General features: G+C 45.9%; 1 long non-coding RNA gene across 2 annotated transcripts in view; it reads left to right on the top strand.

The window, feature by feature from the left end:
* The first annotated feature begins 1,424 nt into the window (after positions 1-1,424).
* Positions 1,425-9,584, top strand: part of LOC147737603 (uncharacterized) — a 146,754-nt gene continuing 138,594 nt past the window's right edge. For both annotated transcript variants that reach the window (XR_015299887.1, XR_015299883.1), the window contains exons 1-2: positions 1,425-1,560; positions 4,100-4,219. This is a non-coding gene — a long non-coding RNA (uncharacterized LOC147737603). The remainder of the gene's footprint in view (positions 1,561-4,099; positions 4,220-9,584) is intronic.

Here is a 9,584-nt window from a genome sequence, read left to right as displayed (position 1 = left end):
TCAGTGCACGCTTTCACCGGGCACAAACACCACCAGCCGTCAGTGCACGCTTTCACCAAGCACACACACACACACCACCATTCGTCAGTGAATGCATTCATCAGACACACACCACCGGCCGTCAGTGCACGCTTTTACAAGGCACACACACCACCAGCCGTCAGTGCACGCTTCCACCAGGCACACACAACACCAGCCGGCAGTGCACGCTTCCACCAGGCACACACAACACCAGCCGGCAGTGCACACTTCCAACAGGCACACACACCACCAGTCATCAGTGCACACATCAATTGTTAACGCATCCACAATTAACTATTGTAGCAATCGCAGTATGGCGCATTTTACTTTTAAACATATTCATCTAAAGCGCAGCATGCCACCATTGCTACAAAAATAAATACACATTTTATTTGGCCTACAATTTATAGACTTTTGTTGCAGTTGCAATATTTAGCAATGCCAATAGCTCAAACTTAATTCACCCGAGACCTATTGCATTGTAAATGCTTGTTGGTAAAGCCTCATGTTAGCCACAATTTCGTACCGTGACAATTGACGGGCAATTAATTATTACGCAGTTTGCAGAGGAAATAAGAGTCTGTGTTTTAGAATATCGCGGTTGAAATGAAGCATCATTCTTGTCTGCACCAATAATAACACTCTCTGTGCAGCTGAGATTGAGATTTGTATAATTGTACAGAGCGCACATTTCAAAAGTGATTCAGACTAACTGGCCGTCTATTTTTCTTGACGCACTGGCCTCTAAAACTTCCTTTTTGTCTGCTGCACAGTGTTGATCCAGGAGTGAGGTCTTGTCAAGCTAAGCAAGTGTCTCTCAGCCCCATCAAGCTTCCTTCTCAGGTGTCCTCTTTGCCGCCATTAGTTTAAAAATGTAGTTATATTAGAAAGAGGTTGTAGGTTAGTGACCTTTCATTTCAGTAGTTTCCCATTATTTCAAAATATGTTTAGAGCTTCTCGTTGTTCAAAATATAGGAATGTCTGATATTTATTTCTTCCAATGCACTTCATTCGATGACTTCTCGTGCTCCGATGCAGGGGACGTTATCTGTCCTCCGCGCATGCGCAGCTGTTAATATAAGGCCTGAAACCTCTGTCAATTCTCCGCGCATGCGCAGCTGTTAATATAAGGCCTGAAAGCGCCGTCAATTCTCCGCGCATGCGCAGCTGTTAATACTAGGCCCACGAGCAGTATCTGACCGCCGCGCATGCGCAGTTGTTTAAGACCCCCCTCCCTAGTAACCCTCGCTCGGGTGCGGCGCAGTTAGAACGTAGTGTAAGTTCCCCGCGCATGCGCAGTTGTTAATCAAAAGGCAATCTTCGGATGTGTCTGTCCCCAGCGCATGCGCAGTTCATGCCAAGCCTCTAACCCGCGCTGATAGGTTGTTTGTCACAGGCGCCATTGACAGATCCCCGGGTGTCCAGGTGGGTCTGGGACAAGGTGTCTAAGTTTCTAGTTCCTCAGGGGGCCCCATGGCGGGTGTTTGAAGAGTGGATACAGTTAAACGGAATTTCAAAGCCCCTGGCTTCTTGTTCGAGGTATAGTTGAGTGCATTCGGTCTTCTCATTTTCTGCTCAATGTAACACAATGTTTACAATAGGAACTGATTCTAGTGTTATTTCTTACAGCTCGATGTTTCCACAAAGCAAATGGTGCAAGCACATTAGTTGTGAAGTGTTCACAGCTCTGGGGCCTATTTCCTTTAAGTGCTTAACTCTACAAGATGCTTACACTGCATAGTTATCAACATTATTTAGATTCTAATGGGAGAACTGTGAAAAGTGGTACATTCTACCTGGTCTTTTCTCACTGGTGCATTGCCCCAACCCCGAGAAAGATGTGTGTTCACGCCCTTGGATTTGTAAGCGCTGGACATGTGTATTGACCTGCCATTTGCACATTTGAGTCTAGATGACCAACCTGTGGCCTGCTGAGTTATGTGCCACCCTCTTTGTTTTATCAAAAATATATGTATTGCTTTAGCACGAAAATGCAAAAGGTGCACATGGAAAAGAGTTTGTTTTAAAAAGGTCGATATTGCTCATGGTAAATTGAAACTAGCATTTGCAATGCAATAGGTCTCGCATTTACCAGAGTTTTGTAAATGCGACACCTATTGCATTGCAAATGCCTGTTTGTAAAAACGCCCATGCAGCGCAGTAACTTTAATGTTGGCCGGGTCCCTTTTCTCAGACGAGCCGTCTCCAAAGAAAGGGGTGGGTCGGCATTAAAGTGAAAGAGCAGTATGGGGCGCTTTTACAAAACAATCATTTGCAATGCAATAGGTCTCGCATTTACACAAGTTTGAGCTATTGACATTACAAATAACAATGCCTTTTATTTTTCACTCGTTTTTAAAACATAAATAAAAGGCATTGTCATTTACAATACCAATAGCTTAAACTCGTGTAATTGCGAGACCTATTGCATTACAAATGCTTGTACATAGATTGGTAAGCAGAAACAGGCTGTCTTTTACTCAATGCAAACATGGAATGGGAGACAGATGTATTGATACAAAAACAGTCATACACATCAACACAGCTCCTATTTAACGTCACAGCTACACCTGCCAACATTTGGAATAGCGGTATTTCATTTCTTTCTTTTACTAATCAAGTGGCATAACGTATGCAAAATGAAGCTTCATCTACTGTAGTTTAATTAAGTAAGCCATCCCTTTCCTCGGGGCAGGAAAACAATGCAGCAGAAGAGAAGTGCGCACATGCTGCTGCTGTTAACCTGCTGCTCGCGGGTGTCTCCGCTCCAGATACAAGCTTCCTAGGACCGGTATCAGGCATTTCAGCCGTCTTCAGCCAGGTTTGCTGGAATCCAGTGGCAAAGTGAGCAAGGGACTCACATCCGAGCATACCCTGCCAACTTATGGTGAACAAAGCGGTACAAAAGGGGGTGGTGATGGACTGCTTTGTTCAGCTGAAATGCCAGAAACCGGTCCTAGGAAGCTTGTTTCTGGTCCAGGGAAGGCATGGCTTGGCAGTTCGGGCTGGACTGTTCCCATGAGGCACAGGGTCAGACTGATTTGCATATGGCTATGTCTGAACTGGGGTGGCAGAGTGGGCTAAAGAACGGTGATGGATTAAACCCAGATCTGTTGACTGGGTTTGAGTGTTTGATTGGTTCAGATGCTCCGTCCATCACCACCCCCTTTTGTTCCCCTTTATTACGCCACTCCCTTCATAGTGACATCACTCTTTCCGCATGTGCTTCCGGGGCGAGCAATATTCCTCGCCCCGGCCAGCACATGCGCAGGAGGTCTCTGACCTGCTGTGCCCTCGTCATCGTCCATCCCTTGACGAAAAAATACAAAACAGTCAGAGTCAGACTGACGACTGAATTTAATTTGCGACACACGGGGCAGTGAGCAGTTCATTGATTTGACGCTGCTGCATTGCATGCATGTGGTACGTGTCTCTCTTGTCTTCCTCCCCGTCCCGACTCCCGGGGCTAGTGGGGCAATGCCCCATTCGCTCCTATGCACCAACCGCCACTGCTTATACCACGTGCAATTCATCCTCTCCAAAGCCAAACCTCAAGAATTCCTGGGTGTGAAGGGCAGCTGATTCTGATTGGGTGCTTGATAGTTTTCCAGAAACTCATGTTCTTGATTGTTCATGTTTGTCAGTAGTTAATTAAACATGCCCAGGGGTTTTATCTCTTCAGTTGACAGAAGCTACAATAAAAGTTTCTTTGTCGTTGCAAAAAAATATGAACAGCCAACGAACCTCTATCTGCCAAAGAATGGAAAGGCTGGGGAACTGTCATTCATCTCACTGCTAAGCAGAGCCATGTCATGCTTCACCCTCCTTCAGGCCTCTGATTTTAACCAACATCGCTTAGAACACTGGGACTTTAGAGCCCATCCTTTTAATGAGGAAAACAAAACTACAAGTCCCATAAGCAATATTGGTGTAAGGTGTCACGCATGACCTAGGACAACATCGGATTCAGTACATCCAGTTCCATTTTTTAAGTATTTGACACAATATTGAATTTATAATCTTTGTTTTTTATGGTCATGAGTCACCAGGATACTAAAAATGTGTCTTTTATTTTCAGGGTCAATTAAGTAATGGTCACCAGCTTGGAAGCTCAGTTAATTCTTCAGTATTTGTCATTGATCTCCATGTGTGGCTGGTTTGGGTCTGCCCCCTGCATCATTCCCGATAACTCACACAGGTAAGGAGCTTGTATCAGCAACATGATAACCCCATACTCGTCTGTAAGAAGTGCGCTCCGAGGCAGGTATCCGATCATTTTTGTGAAACAAGCAAGCACCAATATCTGCTATGTACATTCGTTAAAATAAAACACAATCAATTCAATTCAAAATATACTTTATTTGGCATAAAGCAATACCATAAAAGTACAGTGTTAAAAAACAATATCTCATACATTATAAAAACCATACTAAAAACCTGTTTAACATCAATACATAAAATATAATTGATTTGGCATGGGGATCATCTTATAGAAATGACAAGGAGGTACCCGGTTAAAAATGTTTCATCCATAGTATAGTGCAAATCAGAGCAAATATTGAACGCACAGGACCATTATTCCTCCCCTCTACTGGTTCTGAGTTTCATCGCTAATCTTAGAAAATTTACTACACAGAAAAGTTTTTAAAGGTTCTACTGACAATTTCAGAAACAGTAGGACCACCTTAACTTGTTTGAACTTGGCCTTCCTTAAAATACCTTTTAAAACTAGTCGCCTAGGGTAAGCGTAAAATGGGCATGCTAGGACCAAATGGAGCATATCCTGTGGAGACCGTTGGTCGCAGCCACAGGAGCCCTTACTCTCCAAATGCTTTGTATACCCTGCTGGAACCGCCAAAGTATGGTGTAACAAATCTAGCCTGAAACGAGTCATGAGAAATCTGTTTTGAGGATTGTAAATAAGACACAAATAAGGTTCCATGACCAGGCACAACTTTGTTAACTGATGAGTTCTTACTGATGGCTTAGTCAGCTCTCTTGCTTCCCTATTTGACTTGGCTCTGTTTAAAAATTCGGACTTAATACGGCCCTTATCCTTAGATAGAAATTTGGTCGGGTGGGTAAAATATTCAACACAATCCATGGCTAACAGGTTTTCCTTGATGTGTCTAATCCAAGGAATATTGTAACCTCGTGCCCGCGCAATGCAGTCTGATATTATTTGTTGACTTAACGCCGCCTCTGGGTTTGTCTATACCTTAATCCAGCAGGCGAGGGGCTTCCATTGCAGCCTATCGCACAGACAGGTTATACCCAGTTCCTCATGAACCATGTAGGAGGAAATGCTTTGTGGGACTTTCAGTACCCACCTCAAATATTTGTTTCCTTCTATTTGTAACTTAAGCGGGTCTATAAAGCCCCAGACCTCACTCCCATATAAAACTTTGCACAGCTTACATAACTGTAGAGGTTCAGGATTTGTTCCGGAGCCCATCGGCCTCGCCTCTTTGCAAAATTCATAGTTGCCCCTGTTGAGTTAATTAGTTTATTGCATTGCTCCTCCACAAGGGTTTTAAAACTAAGGCGACTGTCGAACACGATCCCCAGATATGAAAATGACTTGACCTTTTCCAGTCCCTGTGTGCCTATTGTATACTTAGTTTTGCTGGATGGTCCTTTCCCTACCTCCATAACATTTGATTTGGTGAGGTTCGGAGACAAATCTAAGCTATCCATAAAATGGACAAAGCCATCTATGAGGCGCTGCAGTCCACGCGCAGTGCGGGCCAAGAGTACCGCGTCATCTGCATACAGTAACAACGGTATCCCTCTCCTACCTATCTGCGGGCAGTCCACCCCTAGAGCTACCAGCGCCTGGGTCAAACCATTTATATATAAAGTAAAGAGGAAGGGGGCCAAAATACATCCCCGCCTCACTCCCCTTGAGCATGGGACGTGGTCTGTGACTTTTCCCTCCTTATCATATCTGACCTGGGCAGAAGTATTCTGATGCAGTGTCCGTAATATATTTACCAGACCAGGGTCAACTCCCAAGGCCCCCAATAGTCCCCACAATTTCTTCCGATTTACTCGATTAAATGCCGCGCTGAGGTCCATGAAAGCCATGTACACCGTCCCCTCACTGGCTACGGTGTACTTGGCTGCCAGGAGATATAAATTAAGCCATTGATCTGTGGTGGAGCGGCCGTACCTAAACCCATACTGGGTATCCGTAATGATCTTATGTTACTCCGCCCAATCAATCAATCGGTTAAGAATGGCCCTACATAGCACTTTCACGGTAACATCAATTAATGAAATAGGCCGATAGCATTGAGGGCTATTTCTGTCCCCTTTATTAAATATGGGGACTATTGTGGCCGTAGACCAGGATATTGGCATCATTGTTTGCACTGCGGTATTTATTACTCTGGTGAGTATGGGCACCCAGAGTTCTTTCTGGCTTAAGAGGAGATCTGGTGGAATCCCATCAGGTCCTGGCGCCTTATTACGGGTTAGCCCCTCAATCCCCGCCTTTATTTCTCCCAAGGAAAAGGTAATCTGGGGTGGGTTCACACTTTCCAGTTCTCAATGCTACCATGGTTATACAGGCCCTTGTAATGCTCAAGCCAGGTTTCTGGGAGGATGTGGCAGGCCAGCTTGGGTTAATTTGAATCCTGAAAGCATGGTTCTTTAACAACTCTCCAAAAAGCAGCCGAGTCCTTTGTCTTGGCCGCTTCTCTCAAGTTTTCCCATGCCTGGTTCTGCAATACGGGTCTGCGGCATCTTAGTGTTTTATTGTATCTAGCCCTGCAGCTTGATACCTTCCCTCTGTCCCTAGGTACGCATTTCAGAGCCGATTTCAGATCCCTCAAGGCGAGGGTGCAGTCATGATCTAACCACCTTGGTGCACTGTGTTCCATGTTGATCTTCCTGCCCCTAAGTAAGCCATCTATTTGTTTGGCCGCTCCCTCAAATGCCTTGATCAGGTCTGCCCCCTCAACCTCCAAGTCCAAACACTTCCAAACATTGGACTCGGCCTGTGTCAGTAAGATTCTGTAAAATGCCTCACTGTCCTTGTTGACCCACCTTAGTCCCCTACCATGGTCAGTGGCTTTAACCAAACCTCTGACCCCCCTACGTTGTGATAGAAGTTCCGCATTTGGATCTCTGATGCACAGGAGAAGCGGGTTATGGTCGCTGAAAATGCTAACCTCTATCTCAAACTTTGTAACCTGACACTTTAACATGGGTGTAACGAAAATAAAATCAATTATAGTGCCCTTCACCCTGCCTTTGAAAGTAGGGGTGACCGTGCTATTGCCCTCCCCACCAATCAAATCCATGGTATATGTTAGGGCATGCCTGCCCAGGATCTTATTCAGCGCTCCTCCTTCCCGTGTGTGATTCAGGTGCCACCCCTCTACAGTCGGGCAAGCCGACCAGTTCCCCTCATTTATTCTTAGGAAGGGGCATGGGTGACAATTGAAATCCCCTGCTAATACTAGCTGGGAGCACAGTGCCCCTTGCTCCTCCATGCCTGCCAGCCAAGCCCCTAATTCATTTAGGCTTTGGAGAGTTTGTCCTGGAGTAATGGCATTATAGAAATTTACAACAGTTACATTAAAACCCTTTTTACGATATGTGAGTCCCCGTGTGCAGTCCGAAGCCCGTCTAAGTTCACTCCACCTTGCTGAGAGTCTGAGATCGACATAAATAGTCAGACCCCCCCTTTGCCCTCCCCGGCGCTGACTTACGTGCTGGGACGAAAAACATTTTGTAGCCTTTTATTGCCTGGGTGTTACTATGTACCTCCCATGTTTCTTGCAGGAGGATTATTTGATGTTTCTTAATATACGTTAGCCAGTTTTGATTTTTGAGGCTAAGCCCGCTACATTCCAGGATATGATCTTAATCTCTCCCACTATTTGACTGCCTGCCGTGACAGTTGTAGGGTTAGTGGGCATTACAGGAACTTCACCCAAATTCCCTGCATCTTTCTCCACATTTCTCCCACCGGGCTCTATAACTCTCACATTGACATTGGAATCATCTGACTGTGTGCTCCCTGGACCTTCATTGTCTCCTATTATGGGTGACCCCTCCCCACTCGCGCTATTCTCGTCTTTCAACCCCCCCACCAGTCAATCTATTTCATTTAGGGCTGAAGCACAGTCAAGAGGTGCAAATCGGTTAATGAGTGAAACTAGCTGGTCCCCCCCGTCTGATGCAATCCTACTCCTCCTATGGTCACCTTGCATATTCCTACGGGCCATATCCCTATAGAAAGAAGCCAAGGGGAGCAGTCTGATACTGGACCCTCCATCCCCTTGGTATTGACCCCTGGATTGACTATGGAGGAGCTCATTGACTAACTCTGAATATCTGAAATTCAAAATCACACAATCTCCTGCAAAGCTCTTTCTGCTACTTCCGATTCAAGCTACCCTCCTTGCCATCAGAATATGTCTGTGTTGTGTGATATTGAAAGCCGTGTTTTTGACTTGCCAACGTGCTGTCTTGTTAATTAGAGTGCGCGGGGATTCCTCCCTCTCACCCCGTTAGTAGGAACCCCTACAAGGGCCACTGTGTAGGGGCTTGAGGGTGGGGGGAGATCCAATGTCGGTAAACCCCTAGTGCTCTGCACAGCGTCCGCTATTGTTAACTCCTCATCACTAACTATTGCCCTTCTTCCCTCCGAGCCCCTCTGGGCTGTGTCAGGACAAACCGTATTAGATGACCCCATTCTGTTTATGCTCAGGGTAGTCCCGTTCGTTTTACCCACCAAGGCACCCTTGTTGGTGCCCTCACTGTCTTTGCCCAACTGCCCGCCTTCGCGGTGCCCCCCTCCTTGACCCTCATAACTAGTTGTGGGCTTTGAGTATGATGTGGCTTCTGCTCCCCCCATCTCCGGTCCCCTAATTCTACCTGGCACACTATTCCCCTGATCGCATAGCCGAGATAGTTTTTCCTCAATAACCTTAATTCTCTCGCGCACCGGTCCCAAATGGGTGGAAAAAAGGAGCTCTAAGTTTGACCTTAATAGATCTTCCATTCCTTGTACGCTCCCCATCTTCCCACAGTTTGAACATTGCGTGCTATAAATGGGTCCCACGGCAGTGTTCACTCTGCTGATCTTTACGGCACCCTTCTGTTTTGATTTTGGCTTTGAAACAATCGGCCCCCTCCCCCGATCGTGTGCCCCGGGTCTTTGTGTCAGCTAGAGGTGATACCAACTGCGTAGTAGATGTGTCTTTTATTGCACCTTTTAATCTTGTGATCACTTCTCCACCCCCCTTACTATGGTTCCAATACCTGAGTTGGCCCTAGAGGCTACTTACTCTGATGGCCCTTGTTCTGGCCTGTCAATCACTGGAGTGGACGTGCTGGAATTCTTCTCCACCTCTTCAATACTAATGTGAGACCGGTCAGGGTCAGAATCCGTTATAAGTGGGTCATCAGGGTACATAAGTGAGCCACCCTCCTGTGTCATATGGGGAACATGAGCCATAGCACTAGTGATGCTGCCACTATCCTGCTTTGATGGACCTTGGAGGATACTTTTACTTGGTGTTTTAGACCTTGCTATGGGGCCCATTGAT

This window comes from Lissotriton vulgaris, chromosome 1_1 (genome assembly GCF_964263255.1).
Source record: "Lissotriton vulgaris chromosome 1_1, aLisVul1.2, whole genome shotgun sequence".
NCBI lineage: Eukaryota > Metazoa > Chordata > Amphibia > Caudata > Salamandridae > Lissotriton > Lissotriton vulgaris.
The sequence above is the reverse complement of the archived record's forward strand: the minus strand, read 5'-3'. Positions and strand labels throughout refer to the sequence as shown.